General features: G+C 44.5%; 1 long non-coding RNA gene across 5 annotated transcripts in view; it reads left to right on the top strand.

Moving 5' to 3' along the window:
• Nucleotides 1-18,718, top strand: part of LOC146056824 (uncharacterized) — a 35,500-nt gene extending 16,782 nt beyond the window's left edge. For 3 of the 5 annotated variants that reach the window (XR_014469426.1, XR_014469428.1, XR_014469424.1), the window contains 3 exons: nt 1,352-1,479; nt 9,304-9,431; nt 17,664-18,718. This is a non-coding gene — a long non-coding RNA (uncharacterized LOC146056824). The remainder of the gene's footprint in view (nt 1-1,351; nt 1,480-9,303; nt 9,432-17,663) is intronic. The other 2 variants (XR_014469425.1, XR_014469427.1) reach the window with 2 other exon arrangements.
• The last annotated feature ends 787 nt before the right edge of the window (nt 18,719-19,505 follow it).

The raw sequence follows: 19,505 nt of genomic DNA on the forward strand, positions 1-19,505 counted from the left end.
CAAGAAATGTTCTGGCGTGATGGTTGGGCAGTGAAAGCCGGAACCGGCGCATGAGATGTACCGACTGCTGCAAGGTACTTATTTTCTACAAAAGTAGGTGAAAATTGTTATTTTCACCTACTTTGGTAAAAAAAAAAAGATAATTTTTAGACCCCATATACCACTTTCACACCGCTGTACCCTTTCACATTCGATTGGGGTGTGAAAACCGGAATCTGGGAATAACTTGTACGCAGCTATGTGCCTGGAGGGTAAAATCTGGAACCTGTGATGAAATGTTCCTGACTTAGCAAGGTGCTTGGGGGTTGAAGCCGGAACCGACGGATGAGATGTTCTGGCCGTGACGAGGTGCTTTTGGAAGTGAAAGCTGGAACCGACGCATGAGATGTTCTGGCCGGGACGGTATGCTTTTGGGAGTGAAAGCCGGAACCGACGCAAGGAATGTTCCGGTCGCGGCGTGTGAGTTACTTATTTTCTACAAAAGTAGGTGAAAATTGTTATTTCCACCTACTTTGGTAAAAAAAAATGTGATCATTTATAGGCCCCATATACCACTTTCACACCGCTGTACCCTTTCACATTAGATTGGGGTGTGAAAGCCGGAAACCGACGCATGAGATGTGACGAGGTGCTTTTTGGAGTGAAAGCCGGAACCGGTGCAGGAAATGTTATAACACTTGATTGGGGTGTGAAAACTGGATCTGGCGAATAACTTGTCCATATGCAGCTATGTGCCTGGAGGGTAAAAGCTGGAACCTGTGAATGAAATGTTCCCACCTTGGCAAGGTGCTTGGGAGGGGTTGAAGCCTGAACCGACGTATGAGATATTCTGGCTGCGACAAGGTGCTTTTGGGGGTGAAAGTTGGAACCGGCGCAATAAATGTTCTGCCCGCGGCGTGGTGTTTGGGGGGTGAAAGCCGGAAGCGGCGCATGAAATGTTCTGGCCGCGTTGAGGTGCTTTGGAGAGGTGCCAGATCCGGCGCATGAGATTGTCATGCTTTTGCGATGGGCTTGAAGGCGGGTGAAAGCCTAAACTGGCGCATGAGATGTTCCAGGCACTGTGAGGTGCTTTGGGGGGGTGATAGTCCCTGACAGCTCCCCAAGACTGGCTGCTGCAGAGCACATACCCGGGGACCTGCTCAGTTTGTAAAACTGAGTAACGGGTCCACAGTTAAGGGTCTAATATGTGCTGTAGCATGTATTTGCAATCACTGGGGCAGGAACTGATAAGGATGACTTGTGTTGTCTGTATAGTACTGAATTTATGTGTGTTACGATGTAAGACACATTATTAATAAATATGCATGTATGTCATGAACATATTATCGCGCCTCCTTCATATTTTTTTCAGGTAGACCTTCTCCACGAATGTATTGTGATGTCAACTACTTACCCAGCTACGTCTCTGGACTACTGTGACATCATTTTTACTACAGCATATTCCAAACGTCAAATTGCAGGAGCAGCTACCCACAACAGGTAAGCAGGCGCGATAATATCTTCCTGGCATACATGTATATTTATCAAATATGTATGGTCCGTAAATTATGTTTAAAGTTTGATGAATTGAGGTCCTTATATTATTTTATGCAGACAGCGAGCCAAATCAGGGCTTATATCAGTGCGGGAGATAGCAGTGATATTGTCTGCATTGCTTTTTTATTGAATGTCAGTAATACTTTTTTCTATACAGGGGTGGGGTCCTGGGGTGCACACCAATTGAGAGGTGCGACCCTGCGGAGACCTTTCAGTAGAACTGCATATAAAGTCAAAGGTGCAGGTGCACAAATTAAACTCCCAATTTAAAAATTTTGCTATAAAATTTTGCATTTTTAGCGAGGTTCTTCGCTTATTTATGGCCATAAGTAACGGCTTGCCCACCGCGTCCAGGTGACCTCATTAGTCGGGCAAGTCCCTAACATTTTGGGGGGTACAAATCTAGGGCACAGGGCACCCCAAAATGGTGCAGCCGAGTGACCCCAGGGCAACACAAGACTGAAAGAAATATATAGTAAAACAAAGTGAGGATATATGTATGGTCTTCCGTAAATTATGTTTAAAGTTTGATGAATTGAGGTCCTTATATTATTTTATGCAGACAGCGAGCCAAATCAGGGCTTATATCAGTGCGGGAGATAGCAGTGATATTGTCTGCATTGCTTTTTTATTGAATGTCAGTAATACTTTTTTCTACTAAAGTAGGTGAAAATAATAATTTTCACCTACTTTGGTAAAAAAAAAAAAGTGATAATTTATAGGCCCCATATACCACTTTCACACCGCTGTACCCTTTCACATTTGATTGGGGTGTGAAAACCGGAACCGGCGAATAGCTTGTTATGTACGCGGCTATGTGCCTGGAGGGTAAAAGCTGGAACCTGTGAATGAAATGTTCCCACCTTGGCAAGGTGCTTTGGGGGTAAAGCCGGAACCGACGGATGAGATGTGCTGGCCACGACGAGGTGCTTTTGGGAGTGAAAGCCAGAACCGACGCATGAGATGTTCTGGCCTGCGACGAGATGCTTTTGGGAATGAAAGCTGGAACCGACGCAGAAAATGTTCCAGCTGCGGCGTGATGGTTGGGGGGGTGAAAGCCAAAAACGGAGCATGAGATGTTTCGGCCGCTGTGAGGTACTTATTTTCTACAAAAGTAAGTGAAAATGATCAATTTCACCTACTTTGGTAGAAATGAAGTGATAATATATAGTCCCCATAAACCACTTTCACACCACTGTACCCTATCACACTTGATTGGGAAGTGAAAACTGGATCCGGCAAATTTATTTATTTATTTATTTATTTACAGGTTCTTATATAGCGCAGCAGATTCCGTTGCGCTTTACAATAGTAGACAGTGATAAAACAAACTGGGTAACAACATACAGACTTGGAGGTAGGAGGGCCCTGCTGCAAGCTTACAATCTATAGGGATATTGGTGGAAACACAAGGACAGGCACCAGTAATACCATAGCAGTCCCACCAAGTTACAAGTCCAGAAGGGTAGCTATATAATACATAAGTGCCTCAGAGGGTTATGCATGTAGAACTTAAACATTATAGGCTTGCCTGAAGAGGTGAGTTTTCAGGGAACGCTTGAATGTTTGGAGGCTATTGGAGAGTCTTATTGTGCGTGGAAGGGCATTCCATAGGATGGGAGCAGCCCGATGAAAGTCCTGTAATAGTGAATGGCAGCTGGTGATCCGTGCAGAAGAGAGACGCAGATCTTGTGCAGAGCGGAGTGGTCGAGATGGGAGATATTTTGTGATAAGTAGAGAGATATATGCTGGTGCAGTATGGTTAATAGCTTTATAACTTGTCCATATGCAGCTATGTGCCTGGAGGGTGAAAGCTGGAACCTGTGAATGAAATTGTACTGCCTCGGCAAGGTGCTTTTGTGGGTGAAACCTGGAACCGGTGAAAGGAATGTTCCAGTAGCGGCATGGTGGTTTGGCGGTGAAAGCTGAAACCTGCGCATGAGATGTACCGGCTGCTGTGAGGTACTTATTTTCTACAAAAGTAGGTGAAAATTGTTATTTCCACCTTCTTTGGTAAAAAAAAATGTGATAATTTATAGGCCCCATATATTATTTTCACACCGCTGTACCCTTTCACATTCGATTGGGGTGTGAAAATCGGAACCTGGGAATAATTTGTTCCGTACACGGCTATGTGCCTGGAGGGTAAAAGCTGGAACCTGTGAATGAAATTTTCCCGACTTGGCAAGGTGCTTGGGGGGTTAAGCCGGAACCGCCGGATGAGATGTTCTGGCCACGACGAGGTGCTTTTAGGAGTGAAAGCCAGAACCGACGCATGAGATGTTCTGGACGCGACGGGATGCTTTTGGGAGTGAAATCCGGAACCGACGCAGAAAATGTTCCAGCCACGGCGTAATGGTTATGGGGTGAAAGCCAAAAACGGAGCATGAGATGTTCCGGCCGCTGTGACGTACTTATTTTCTACAAAAGTAAGTGAAAATGATCATTTTCACCTACATTGGCAAAAATGAAGTGATAATATATAGGCCCCATATATCACTTTCACACCATTGTACCCTATCACACTTGATTGGGATGTGGAAACTGGATCCGGCGAATAACTTGTCCATATGCAGCTATGTGCCTGGAGGGTGAAAGCTGGAACCTGTGAATGAAATGTCAGCGCCTTGGCAAGGTGCTTGGGGGTAAAGCCGGAACCGACGGATGAGATGTTCTGGCCGCGGCGAGGTGTTTTTGGAATTGAAAGCTGGAACCGACGCATGAGATGTTCTGGACGGGACGGGATGCTTCTGGGAGTGAAATGAAAGCCGGAACCGACGCAGAAAATGTTCTGGCCACGGCGTAATGGTTGGGGGATGAAAGCCAAAAACAGTATGAGATGTTCCAGCCACTTTGAGGTACTTATTTTCTATAAAAGTAAGTGAAAATTATCATTTTTACCTACATTGGTAGAAATGAAGTGATAATATATAGGCCCCATATATCACTTTCACACCATTGTACCCTATCACACTTGATTGGGATGTGAAAACTGGATCCGGCGAATAACTTGTCCATATGCAGCTATGTGCCTGGAGGGTGAAAGCTGGAACCTGTGAATGAAATGTCACCGCCTTGGCAAGGTGCTTTTGTGGGTGAAACCTGGAACCGGCACAAGAAATGTTCCGGCGTGATGGTTGGGCAGTGAAAGCCAGAACCGGCGCATGAGATGTACCGACTGCTGCAAGGTACTTATTTTCTACAAAAGTAGATGAAAATTGTTATTTTCACCTACTTTGGTAAAAAAAAGTGATAATTTTTAGACCCCATATACCACTTTCACACCGCTGTACCCTTTCACTTTCGATTGGGGTGTGAAAACCGGAATCTGGGAATAACTTGTACGCAGCTATGTGCCTGGAGGGTAAAATCTGGAACCTGTGATGAAATGTTCCTGACTTAGCAAGGTGCTTGGGGGTTGAAGCCGGAACCGACGGATGAGATGTTCTGGCCGTGACGAGGTGCTTTTGGAAGTGAAAGCTGGAACCGACGCATGAGATGTTCTGGCCGCGACGGTATGCTTTTGGGAGTGAAAGCCGGAACCGACGCATGAGATGTTCTGGCACGCGACGAGGTGCTTTTGGGAGTGAAAACCAGAACCGATGCATGAGAGTTTCTGGCCTGCGACGAGATGCTTTTGGGAATGAAAGCTGGAACAGACGCAGAAAATGTTCCGGCTGCGGCGTGATGGTTGGGAGGTGAAAGCCAAAAACGGAGCATGAGATGCTTCGGCCGCTGTGAGGTACTTTAAAATACAACGAAATACAAAAAATGGCGCTGAAAGGGCATCACTTTCCTAGCCAGGAGTTACCTTCCTGGTAAACAAATACAAAATACAATGAAAAATAAGGAAAAGCGCCCACAGTTAGGCAATGATGCTTACTATATCCCAGTCTCTGGTTGATATTTGAGGGAGTCTGTTATTTTCTTCCTCGATGTAGCATGTGGAAGAAAATGGGAAAAGAAAACGGAAAAACAATGTGTAGTCCAATTTTTCAAATGGGGTAAAGTTATTTGTAGGTTTCTTGGACCACTAGAAATTTTCTTTCCCAATGTGAGTAATATCTCTAGAGGTTCACCACGTGTCTCCTGATTATTCCAAGGGTGACGTACATGTATGCTTACACTAAAAAAGTATTTAGAAGGCACATCAAGGTATCTTTAATTTTCTCACATGTATGCTTACTTTCTTGTATATGGGGGTCCTCTCATCAAGGTATCTTTCAGTAAGGGACGTACTCCCAACGCGAATATCCAAACTTTTTTTATTGATAAAATATAATATATAAAACAGCCCGTATACAAGTTTTAGTGGATTGCTTGTGGCCTATGCCTGGGAGCAATAGATGTTATATGCCCGGGAACGCTCACCAACAGCAAAGGTCTCTTAGCAAATGACATAAACTCCGTATACCTTAAAATCTTTTAGCAACACCGCACCGACGCGTTTCGACCTCCAGGTCTTTATCAAGGTGGTGTTGCATTGGTGTCACAATCCGGATTAAATACCCAGTATGGTTTCCTCCCCATTGCATCATAGGGGGGCGTTTTCCAACATAAAATGCTATTTACAATACACAAAATACATCAAAAATCTTATCACATTGTTAAAAATAACTGTCCCATTGTGAACATTAGAATATATTTACAAAAAACATATCATGTATACCTTTCAAAGAAACATGTCAATTAGGACACCGGAAGTCCATAAACCGGATGTCCATATATGGGTATTGTGTCCTGTGATATGTATACCTCCGCTCTATTTAATGCTGGTGCCAGCTATTTTGTAGTATATACATAGGAGGGGGCTACCTCCGTTCACTGTATAGTGGAGCCTGCGCCTCCTTCTCTCCGCGCCGTCATTACTAATAGTAAATGACGGGATCGCGGTTGGAACGCATAATGGAACGCACGGCCATGTTTTTTTTACAAAGCCGTGCGTCTCACTTCCTGGTAGACGTCAGAACAGCAGAGCTTAATGTAACGTGCAGGCGCACGGAGAAGGGATGGAAATTTGCATTTCCTGGTTTGATGGATATAAGTCCCTCCTGTTATGTGTGCCGTGGAACGCACGGCCATATTGTCTTTAATTTCTATATAACGTTCTTGTAGATATCTCTAATGGACTTTTGAAATAATAAGTGGACAATAAAATTCAATAATACGTTTTGCAAATGACTTCAATAGAAGTATAAGAATAGGGATATTGATATTTAAAAATCTTATAATCAAGTGAAAGAAAAGGGGGTGGTTTATATTATGTAAGATAGTGGGCTGATGTTTAAAGAGAAGAATTACACTTTTTACAAAAACCATTTTACCTCGAAATCCCCGTTTAGGCCATTTGGGGTGAGGGTTTTCATATTGTAAATAAACTTCATTTCAGTTTTTGCGAGAAGGGTTTCGCATCCTTTTTCTCTCCAATTACCCACTACCTTTTTTATCCCAATCACTTTTGATATTTCCTCAGTGGAACAATTATGTTTGTTCTTGAAATGTTCTGAGAGAAGGTGTCCCGTTAACCCTTTCTTTATATTTCGAGCGTGTTCTGCCCATCTTTCTCTTAGGGTTCTACCGGTTTTTCCCACATATTGAAGTCCACATGAGCATTCAATTACATAAATGCAATTCTTGCTGTTGCAAGTAATAAACTCCTGGATTTTAAACGGTGATCCATTTGCTGTGGCTACAAATTCTGTGGTTTTGGTGGGGGTATCTTTGTGGGTCCTGCACATGGGACACATACCACACCTGTGAAAACCTTTTGTCTTTATTCTTCCTTCCCTCTGTTCCGGGTTTGCACTTTTGACAATTTTAGATTTTAAATTGTCTGCCTTCCTATATATAAAAGTGGGCTTCTCTCCAATGTGGGTTTTTAATAACGGGTCTTTGGTTAAAATATGCCAATGTTTTTTAAAAACTTTTTCTAATTCCCTATGCTGATTATTGTATTTTGTAATAAACGCTAATTTTGGTTTTGTGCGGGAAGGTTTTGGCTGTGAGGTACTTATTTTCTACAAAAGTAAGTGAAAATGATCAATTTCACCTACTTTGGTAGAAATGAAGTGATAATATATAGTCCCCATAAACCACTTTCACACCACTGTACCCTATCACACTTGATTGGGATGTGAAAACTGGATCCGGCAAATAACTTGTCCATATGCAGCTATGTGCCTGGAGGATGAAAGCTGGAACCTGTAAATGAAATGTCACCGCCTTGGCAAGGTGCTTTTGTGGGTGAAACCTGGAACCAGCACAAGAAATGTTCTGGCATGATGGTTGGGCAGTGAAAGCCGGAACCGGCGCATGAGATGTACCGACTGCTGCAAGGTACTTATTTTCTACAAAAGTAGATGAAAATTGTTATTTTCACCTACTTTGGTAAAAAAAAGTCATAATTTTTAGACCCCATATACCACTTTCACACCGGTGTACCCTTTCACATTCGATTGGGGTGTGAAAACCGGAATCTGGGAATAACTTGTACGCAGCTATGTGCCTGGAGGGTAAAATCTGGAACCTGTGATGAAATGTTCCTGACTTAGCAAGGTGCTTGGGGGTTGAAGCCGGAACCGACGGATGAGATGTTCTGGCTGTGACGAGGTGCTTTTGGAAGTGAAAGCTGGAACCGACGCATGAGATGTTCTGGCCGCGACGGTATGCTTTTGGGAGTGGAAGCCGGAACCGACGCATGAGATGTTCTGGCACGCGATGATGTGCTTTTGGGAGTGAAAGCCGGAACCGACGCAAGGAATGTTCCGGTCGCGGCGTGTGAGTTACTTATTTTCTACAAAAGTAGGTGAAAATTGTTATTTCCACCTACTTTGGTAAAAAAAAAATGTGATCATTTATAGGCCCCATATACCAATTTCACACCGCTGTACCCTTTCACATTTGATTGGGGTGTGAAAACCGGAACCGGCGAATAGCTTGTTATGTACGCGGCTATGTGCCTGGAGGGTAAAAGCTGGAACCTGTGAATGAAATGTTCCCACCTTGGCAAGGTGCTTGGGGGGTAAAGCCGGAACCGACGGATGAGATGTTCTGGCCACGACGAGGTGCTTTTGGGAGTGAAAGCCGGAACCGGTGCAGGAAATGTTATAACATTTGATTGGGGTGTGAAAACTGGATCTGGCGAATAACTTGTCGATATGCAGCAATGTGCCTGGAGGGTAAAAGCTGGAACCTGTGAATCAAATGTTCCCACCTTGGCAAGGTGCTTGGGAGGGGTTGAAGCCTGAACCGACGTATAAGATATTCTGGCTGCGACGAGGTGCTTTTGGGGGTGAAAGTTGGAACCGGCGCAATAAATGTTCTGCCCGCGGCATGGTGTTTGGGGGGTGAAAGCCGGAAGCGGCGCATGAAATGTTCCGGCCGCGTTGAGGTGCTTTGGAGAGGTGCCAGATCCGGTTTTGCGATGGGCTTGAAGGCGGGTGAAAGCCTAAACTGGCGCATGAGATGTTCCAGGCACTGTGAGGTGCTTTGGGGGGTGATAGTCCCTGACAGCTCCTCAAGACTGGCTGCTGCAGAGCACATACCCGGGGACCTGCTCAGTTTGTAAAACTGAGTAACGGGTCCACAGTTAAGGGTCTAATATGTGCTGTAGCATGTATTTGCAATCACTGGGCAGGAACTGATAAGGATGACTTGTGTTGTCTGTATAGTACTGCATTTATGTGTGTTACGATGTAAGACACATTATTAATAAATATGCATGTATGTCATGAACATATTATCGCGCCTCCTTCTTCTTTTTTTCAGGTAGACCTTCTCCACGAATGAATTGTGATGTCAACTGCTTACCCAGCTACGTCTCTGGACTACTGTGACATCATTTTTACTACAGCATATTCCAAACGTCAAATTGCAGGAGCAGCTACCCACAACAGGTAAGCAGGCGCGATAATATCTTCCTGGCATACATGTATATTTATCAAATATGTATGTTCTTCCGTAAATTATGTTTAAAGTTTGATGAATTGAGGTCCTTATATTATTTTATGCAGACAGCGAGCCAAATCAGGGCTGATATCAGTGCGGGAGATAGCAGTGATATTGTCTGCATTGCTTTTTTATTGAATATCAGTAATACTTTTTTCTACCTACTTTGGTAAAAAAAAAAAGTGATAATTTATAGGCCCCATATACCACTTTCACACCGCTGTACCCTTTCACATTTGATTGGGGTGTGAAAACCGGAACCGGCGAATAGCTTGTTATGTACGCGGCTATGTGCCTGGAGGGTAAAAGCTGGAACCTGTGAATGAAATGTTCCCACCTTGGCAAGGTGCTTGGGGGGTAATGCCGGAACCGACGGATGAGATGTTCTGGCCACGACCAGGTGCTTTTGGGAGTGAAAGCCAGAACCGACGCATGAGATGTTCTGGCCTGCGACGAGATGCTTTTGGGAATGAAAGCTGGAACCGACGCAGAAAATGTTCTGGCTGCGGCGTGATGGTTGGGGAGTGAAAGCCAAAAACGGAGCATGAGATGTTTCGGCCGCTGTGAGGTACTTATTTTCTACAAAAGTAAGTGAAAATGATCAATTTTTACCTACTTTGGTAGAAATTAAGTGATAATATATAGTCCCCATAAACCACTTTCACACCACTGTACCCTATCACACTTGATTGGGAAGTGAAAACTGGATCCGGCAAATAACTTGTCCGTATGCAGCTATGTGCCTGGAGGGTGAAAGCTGGAACCTGTGAATGAAATGGTACTGCCTTGGCAAGGTGCTTTTGTGGGTGAAACCTGGAACCGGTGAAAGGAATTTTCCAGTAGCGGCGTGGTGGTTTGGCGGTGAAAGCCGAAACCGGCGCATGAGATGTACCGGCTGCTGTGAGGTACTTATTTTCTACAATAGTAGGTGAAAATTGTTATTTCCACAAACTTTGGTAAAAAAAATGTGATCATTTATATGCCCCATATATTACTTTCACACCGCTGTACCCTTTCACATTCGATTGGGGTGTGAAAATCGGAACCTGGGAATAACTTGTTTCGTACACGGCTATGTGCCTGGAGGGTAAAAGCTGGAACCTGTGAATGAAATGTTCCCGACTTGGCAAGGTGCTTGGGGGGTAAAGCCGGAACCGACGGATGAGATGTTCTGGCCACGACGAGGTGCTTTTGGGAGTGAAAGCCAGAACCGACGCATGGGATGTTCTGGACGCGACGGAATGCTTTTGGGAGTGAAAGCCGGAACCGACGCAGAAAATGTTCCGGCCACGGCGTAATGGTTGAGGGGTGAAAGCCAAAAACGGAGCATGAGATGTTCCGGCCGCTGTGAGGTACTTATTTTCTACAAAAAGTAAGTGAAAATTATCATTTTCACCTACATTGGCAGATATGAAGTGATAATATATAGGCCCCATATATCACTTTCACACCATTGTACCCTATCACACTTGATTGGGATGTGAAAACTGGATCCGGCAAATAACTTGTCCATATGCAGCTATGTGCCTGGAGGGTGAAAGCTGGAACCTGTGAATGAAATGTCACCGCCTTGGCAAGGTGCTTGGGGGTAAAGCCGGAACCGACAGATGAGATGTTCTGGCCGCAGCGATGTGTTTTTGGAATTGAAAGCTGGAACCGACGCATGAGATGTTCTGGACGCGACGGGATGCTTCTGGGAGTGAAAGCCGGAACCGACGCAGAAAATGTTCTGGCCACGGCGTAATGGTTGGGGGATGAAAGCCAAAACCAGTATGAGATGTTCCAGCCACTGTGAGGTACTTATTTTCTATAAAAGTAAGTGAAAATTATCATTTTCACCTACATTGGTAGAAATGAAGTGATAATATATAGGCCCCATATATCACTTTCACACCATTGTACCCTATCACACTTGATTGGGATGTGGAAACTGGATCCGGCGAATAACTTGTCCATATGCAGCTATGTGCCTGGAGGGTGAAAGCTGGAACCTGTGAATAAAATGTTCCCACCTTGGCAAGGTGCTTGGGGGGTAAAGCCGGAACTGACGGATGAGATGTTCTGGCCACGACCAGGTGCTTTTGGGAGTGAAAGCCAGAACCGACGCATGAGATGTTCTGGCCTGCGACGAGATGCTTTTGGGAATGAAAGCTGGAACCGACGCAGAAAATGTTCCGGCTGCGGCGTGATGGTTGGGGGGTGAAAGCCAAAAACGGAGCATGAGATGTTTCGGCCGCTGTGAGGTACTTATTTTCTACAAAAGTAAGTGAAAATGATCAATTTCACCTACTTTGGTAGAAATGAAGTGATAATATATAGTCCCCATAAACCACTTTCACACCACTGTACCCTATCACACTTGATTGGGATGTGAAAACTGGATCCGGCAAATAACTTGTCCATATGCAGCTATGTGCCTGGAGGGTGAAAGCTGGAACTTGTGAATGAAATGGTACTGCCTTGGCAAGGTGCTTTTGTGGGTGAAACCTGGAACCGGTGAAAGGAATGTTCCAGTAGCGGCGTGGTGGTTTGGCGGTGAAAGCCGAAACCGGCGCATGAGATGTAACGGCTGCTGTGAGGTTCTTTTTTTTGTACAAAAGTAGGTGAAAATTGTTATTTCCACCTTCTTTGGTAAAAAAAATGTGATCATTTATAGGCCCCATATATTATTTTCACACCGCTGTACCCTTTCACATTCGATTGGGGTGTGAAAATCGGAACCTGGGAATAATTTGTTCCGTACACGGCTATGTGCCTGGAGGGTAAAAGCTGGAACCTGTGAATGAAATGTTCCTGACTTAGCAAGGTGCTTGAGGGGTTAAGCCGGAACCGACGGATGAGATGTTCTGGCCACGACGAGGTGCTTTTAGGAGTGAAAGCCAGAACCGACGCATGAGATGTTCTGGACGCGACGGGATGTTTTTGGGAGTGAAAGCCGGAACCGACGCAGAAAATGTTCCGGCCACGGTTAATGGTTGAGGGGTGAAAGCCAAAAACGGAGCATGAGATGTTCCGGCCGCTGTGACGTACTTATTTTCTACAAAAGTAAGTGAAAATTATTATTTTCACCTACATTGGCAAAAATGTAGTGATAATATATAGGCCCCATATATCACTTTCACACCATTGTACCCTATCACACTTGATTGGGATGTGAAAACTGGATCCGGCGAATAACTTGTCCATACAGTATGCAGCTATGTGCCTGGAGGGTGAAAGCTGGAACCTGTGAATGAAATGTTCCCACCTTGGCAAGGTGCTTGGGGGTAAAGCCGGAACCGACGGATGAGATGTTCTGGCCGCGGCGAGGTGTTTTTGGAATTGAAAGCTGGAACCGACGCATGAGATGTTCTGGACGCGACGGGATGCTTCTGGGAGTGAAAGCCGGAACCGACGCAGAAAATGTTCTGGCCACGGCGTAATGGTTGGGGGATGAAAGCCAAAAACAGTATGAGATGTTCCAGTCACTGTGAGGTTCTTATTTTCTATAAAAGTAAGTGAAAATTATCATTTTCACCTACATTGGTAGAAATGAAGTGATAATATATAGGCCCCATATATCACTTTCACACCATTGTACCCTATCACACTTGATTGGGATGTGGAAACTGGATCCGGTGAATAACTTGTCCATATGCAGCTATGTGCCTGGAGGGTGAAAGCTGGAACCTGTGAATGAAATGTCACCTCCTTGGCAAGGTGCTTTTGTGGGTGAAACCTGGAACTGGCACAAGAAATGTTCCGGCATGATGGTTGGGCAGTTAAAGCCGGAACCGGCGCATGAGATGTACCGACTGCTGCAAGGTACTTATTTTCTACAAAAGTAGGTAAAAATTGTTATTTTCACCTACTTTGGTAAAAAAAAAGTGATCATTTTTAGACCCATATACCACTTTCACACCGCTGTACCCTTTCACATTCGATTGGGGTGTGAAAACCGGAATCTGGGAATAACTTGTACGCAGCTATGTGCCTGGAGGGTAAAATCTGGAACCTGTGATGAAATGTTCCTGACTTACCAAGGTGCTTGGGGGTTGAAGCCGGAACCGACGGATGAGATGTTCTGGCCGTGACGAGGTGCTTTTGGAAGTGAAAGCTGGAACCGACGCATGAGATGTTCTGGCCTGCGACTAGATGCTTTTGGGAATGAAAGCTGGAACAGACGCCGAAAATGTTCCGGCTGCGGCGTGATGGTTGGGGGGTGAAAGCCAAAAACGGAGCATGAGATGTTTCAGCCGCTGTGAGGTACTTATTTTCTACAAAAGTAAGTGAAAATGATCAATTTCACCTACTTTGGTAGAAATGAAGTGATAATATATAGTCCCCATAAACCACTTTCACACCACTGTACCCTATCACACTTGATTGGGAAGTGAAAACTGGATCCGGCAAATAACTTGTCCATATGCAGCTATGTGCCTGGAGGGTGAAAGCTGGAACCTGTGAATGAAATGGTACTGCCTCGGCAAGGTGCTTTTGTGGGTGAAACCTGGAACCGGTGAAAGGAATGTTCCAGTAGCGGCGTGGTGGTTTGGCGGTGAAAGCCGAAACCTGCGCATGAGATGTACCGGCTGCTGTGAGGTACTTATTTTCTACAAAAGTAGGTGAAAATTGTTATTTCCACCTTCTTTGGTAAAAAAAATGTGATCATTTATAGGCCCCATATATTATTTTCACACCACTGTACCCTTTCACATTCGATTGGGGTGTGAAAATCGGAACCTGGGAATAATTTGTTCCGTACACGGCTATGTGCCTGGAGGGTAAAAGCTGGAACCTGTGAATGAAATGTTCCCGACTTGGCAAGGTGCTTTTGTGGGTGAAACCTGGAACCGGCACAAGAAATGTTCCGGCGTGATGGTTGGGCAGTGAAAGCTGGAACCGGCGCATGAGATGTACCGACTGCTGCAAAGTACTTATTTTCTACAAAAATAGGTGAAAATTGTTATTTTCACCTACTTTGGTAAAAAAAAGTGATAATTTTTAGACCCCATATACCACTTTCACACCGCTGTACCCTTTCACATTCGATTGGGGTGTGAAAACCGGAATCTGAATATAACTTGTACGCAGCTATGTGCCTGGAGGGTAAAATCTGGAACCTGTGAATGAAATGTTCCCGACTTGGCAAGGATCTTGGGGGGGTTAAGCCGGAACCGACGGATGAGATGTTTTGGCCACGACGAGGTTCTTTTAGGAGTGAAAGCCAGAACCGACGCATGAGATGTTCTGGACGCGACGGGATGCTTTTGGGAGTGAAAGCCGGAAGCGACGCAGAAAATGTTCCGGCCACGGCGTAATGGTTGAGGGTTGAAAGCCAAAAACGGAGCATGAGATGTTCCGGCCGCTGGGACGTACTTATTTTCTACAAAAGTAAGTGAAAATTATCATTTTCACCTACATTGGCAGAAATGAAAATTATCATTTTCACCTACATTGGCAGAAATGAAGTGATAATATATAGGCCCCATATATCACTTTCACACCATTGTATACTATCACACTTGATTGGGATGTGAAAACTGGATCCGGCGAATAACTTGTCCATACAGTATGCAGCTATGTGCCTGGAGGGTGAAAGCTGGAACCTGTGAATGAAATGTCAGCGCCTTGGCAAGGTGCTTGGGGGTAAAGCCGGAACCGACGGATGAGATGTTCTGGCCGCGGCGAGGTGTTTTTGGAATTGAAAGCTGGAACCGACGCATGAGATGTTCTGGACGCGACGGGATGCTTCTGGGAGTGAAAGCCGGAACCGACGCAGAAAATGTTCTGGCCACGGCGGAATGGTTGGGGGATGAAAGCCAAAAACAGTATGAGATGTTCCAGCCACTGTGAGGTACTTATTTTCTATAAAAGTAAGTGAAAATTATCATTTTCAACTACATTGGTAGAAATTAAGTTTCAGAGAAGCAGCGCTGATGTCACAATGAATAGATTGAACAACTTTATGGTGAAAAAACAATTTATATCACAAAGATAAATAAAAACATTACATACATTTGCACATGACAATATCGCACAATAAAAATGTTAAAAAGAAGGTCTCACTCTTTGATTGGATATGGATCCGTAAGGGCCAATGCCCTATTGAGTATCAGTCCAGATTGGAAAGTGCACTTAACCAATGGTATATCTGCTGATTGGGAAGATGAATGGGGAAAAGATTTTGGGGGACAATTCACCGGTCCTCTCTATGTTCACGGATAGATGGTAGTAGCCGCTGGAGGAATCAATGGAGAAATGTCCGTATTTTATCCCTCTATTGGCTTTCAGAGAAATTGGTATTCAATACCCCATTTGGGTACCTCCCATATATGAAATTGCAGTGAATGTTGTAAGCACTGAAGGAGGGTGGGCAGGAATTCTCCAACCTGGACTAGGTTTGATAAAGGGGGGATGGCAGAACCTCTAACAGGTGGCTATGATGGTGTTGGCTCACCTGGAGGAAAAAGCTGCTGGTTGCCCCTGGTCACTATTGTGGTGGAGAGTTATCAGTCCCACTTGAGGTATTTGATGAGGGACCACTGTCTCATACAGGTGGCTATGGATGGCGGGGCTCACCTGGAGTTCAGTGTCCTGTAGAGGTCTTGGAGGGTGGATCAGAGTTGAAATTCCCAAAAGTAGGCAGACGATGGACTGGATGGTAATATGGGTCCAATCTGTAGGAGTGAGAGGCTGCACCTGACGCGTTTCGCCACTAGCTTGTGGCTTTTTCAAAGGTGGCTTCTAGTGTGGTGGCTAGGGGTAAATATACCCATACTAATGAGTAGCCAATTGACATTCAATCAGAGTAATAATACATTACAATCATAATTTCAATGTTTAATCATAAAGTAGGAGACAAACATACTGATATAGTAGGTATAATACCATAAAACATTTAATATTCCCAGTGGGTATCTGTTAAATCATGAAAATATATTGTGTTAATAATTATCACTTCCGGGTCAAAAGGTCACTTTGTTCCCCGCAAGTAACACAGTTATGGACAGAGGGGAGGACATTTGGTACTAACAGTCTAGGTTGGAAAACGAGTCCTCAGTTAGCTGCCTCTGTGTTATTTTCTAAGAAAACGATATTCGTAAGCTTGGATTCATAGCGATATATGGGTGGAACGCATATGCGTTCCACCTGCCGAGAATGACTTCCCGCTTCCGCCGGAAGCTCAGTGGTCTTATTGGCCGGAATTCGGCCATATGACACGTGTACTAACACGTGGTCCAGGCTTGACAAGCCCTAATTTGTCTAGATGCGGTGACGCTGTATACCCGCGTCATCGCATCTTTAGGTGGTATGTTATGCGTCACTTCCGGGGGAGCGGAGCCAGTCGCCATAGAGATGGAATTTGTTTATCATGGATGGGTGCAGTATTAGAACTGCCCCTTTATTTGAACAAAAGCAACTTTATTTTAACACATGAATGTTACACTCGGATATCGTTTTCTACTATTAACCCCTGCCCATAGCGAAAAAAAGTCATTATTTTTCTGGGGAGCATTATTAGTAAGCAATTTTGCATATATACACAGCAAGGTCATGGGGATGAAAATAAGTACAATATATATAAAAAAAGGTAATAATATTTGATATGGTAGAGAGGGTAAATATATAGGACTTCACATATCATCTTATTATATATGGAAAGAGATGCACAAATACAAATAATAATAATAGAAAAATAAAAAAAAAATATATACACATATATATCCAACATATAACCTAAATGGTATTTTATTACTTACAAAATAACGTTAATTGGTGGATGTATGAAGACATAATTTATACGGTATAATTTTTATATATATATAGCAGTACATTATGGAGAGACTCTTTTTATAGTTTATCACCATATAGCTTTTGTGGTGGTTTATCCAGGCTAATATTGTATTAAAAAAGGGGGGGGGGGGGGGGGTAGGGTCTAAACTAATTTATACTAAAAGAGGGGGGTCTTATCGATATTATATAAGGATTCTTTATATTGAAGAAGGCCCGCTGTTGTCCTTCATGGACATATTATTATCTTCGACACCTACACATAGTCACATGGTACAATCCATTAAATGATACAGAACCAGACAAGGAAAGCAATAATTGTTCTATAATACTATGTTTAATTCCATTGCCTCGTTGAGGCCTTTTTTAATACAATATTTGACATCCCTTATTCTTTCTTTTCAAAGGTACAAGAACCATGCCAGTCCAACGCACGAAAATCGTGGTGGGCAACACCCACACCCTAAAGTCTCCAGTTGGGATTGTGCGCATTCTGGCAGTCGGGGTCCCCGCCGCCTGCCCGCATCCCCCCCTAACCCCCCATAACCCCGTCCGTCTCCCTGAGGCGGAGACGAACAGGGTTTCCATCGCGCTGGCGACGGAGACTGAGACACGCGTGCGCGTGAGACGCACGCGCTTCCCAGTGTATTCGCTGGCGCGGCTGCTGGCGGGTCGCCAGGGCGGACGTTCTGGCGATCCGCCAGCCAGGATGGGACCTGCCCCATCTGTAGTATGCTAATTATTATAAGAACTTAGAGTTGCTTTCTCTTACCATAACCCACTTTTAGGTTCTTCTATTTATCCAATTGTTTGCTATTACATATGGCGTGTATTGGTCCCATTATTCCTGTTAGACCAGGGCAAACACCAACCGAATATAAGCGAGAACCTATGTACAGTATATGGGCATGGTAGCAATGGATTACTTGGCCTAACCAGTCCGCAATACCTACTAACAGTCCCCATTTTCCGGGTCACCTAGCTGGTGCACAGGTTTAGTCATTACTGTCACATTTTCAAACATGCTGCATTAGTTCCTAACCGACACATTTTATGGACCCACAGGTGTCTTGGAAAACATAAACTGTTGGTACCGTAGATGTTGAGGACCGGTTGGGCCACCCATGACTTATCTGTCGGTGTTCAAATGCACATGCCCCGTTTATACTTCTTAGTGATCAATGCAACTCGGTGCAGGATGTGGTTAACATTGCCATCAGCGGTCACAACACCCAAACAGCAGAAACCAAGGGTTAGGTTCCACAGTATGAAGCCTTTTAAGCATAATTTGCATTCTTTGATATTTCACACTTCCTCTCTGTAATATAAAGACATTGCATTGGCTGATATCCCTCTGTCATCACCGTCCTCTTTAAGATTATTTTTGATTTCTGTGGTTTGGTAAACTTGTCTATTCATCCAGATAAGGTTGGCCTTTTTTCCAATGGCATTTTAATTTCCTGCCGGTCTTTATTCTGTGGTTTGGTAAACTTGTCTATTCATCCAGATAAGGTTGGCCTTTTTTCCAATGGCATTTTAATTTCCTGCCGGTCTTTAGATTTTTGGTTTTTCTCGTGGTCCTCCGCTTTGTCTACCTCCTCCTCTAACGACATTTTCATATTCTCATCCACCAACGATTCCCCTCTTTAACGTCCTGTGACGTCAGCTGCTCACTCCTGGCAGGCATCGTCCCGTCCGCATAGCCATGGGAACACCCAGTATTTTATGGGGATGTCCGTAAATCGCTGGGCGAACCCCCTCTCCGCTGCCGTCCGCCCCCGGCCCACCCCTGATGTTTGCAAAGAGCTCGGCAACTATGCAAGCCGGTGAAGCCATTCACAAAGGGGAACTGTACATGTGCATAATCGATCATGCGCAGTCCCACAAACATCGGGACAGAGCAGAATATCGCAGAAATGTGAGTCAATCAAAATGACCCCCTATGTCCTTCTGCCTTTGCACCTCTGCCTAGTGTTCATTCTAGCACCCGCTATCTTTGAAAACCCATGCAGTTCCTCTTCCTTGCCTGGGGTGTCGCTGTCTGCTGTGGTGTTTCTAGCACAGTTCGGGTTTGCATATCAGTGCACAGACCACACTGTGCTAGAAGCACTACAGCAGACAGCGACACCCCAGGCAGGGAAGAGGAACTGCATGGGTTTTCAAAGATAGCGGGAGCTAGAATGAACACTATCTGCCTTTTAGACACTTTTTTTGTGCTCCTCTGCCTTCTGTATGAGTTGCACTGTGCC

The sequence above is a fragment of the Crinia signifera genome, unplaced genomic scaffold, assembly GCF_055691185.1.
Source record: "Crinia signifera unplaced genomic scaffold, ASM5569118v1 HAP2_SCAFFOLD_93, whole genome shotgun sequence".
Taxonomy (NCBI): domain Eukaryota; kingdom Metazoa; phylum Chordata; class Amphibia; order Anura; family Myobatrachidae; genus Crinia; species Crinia signifera.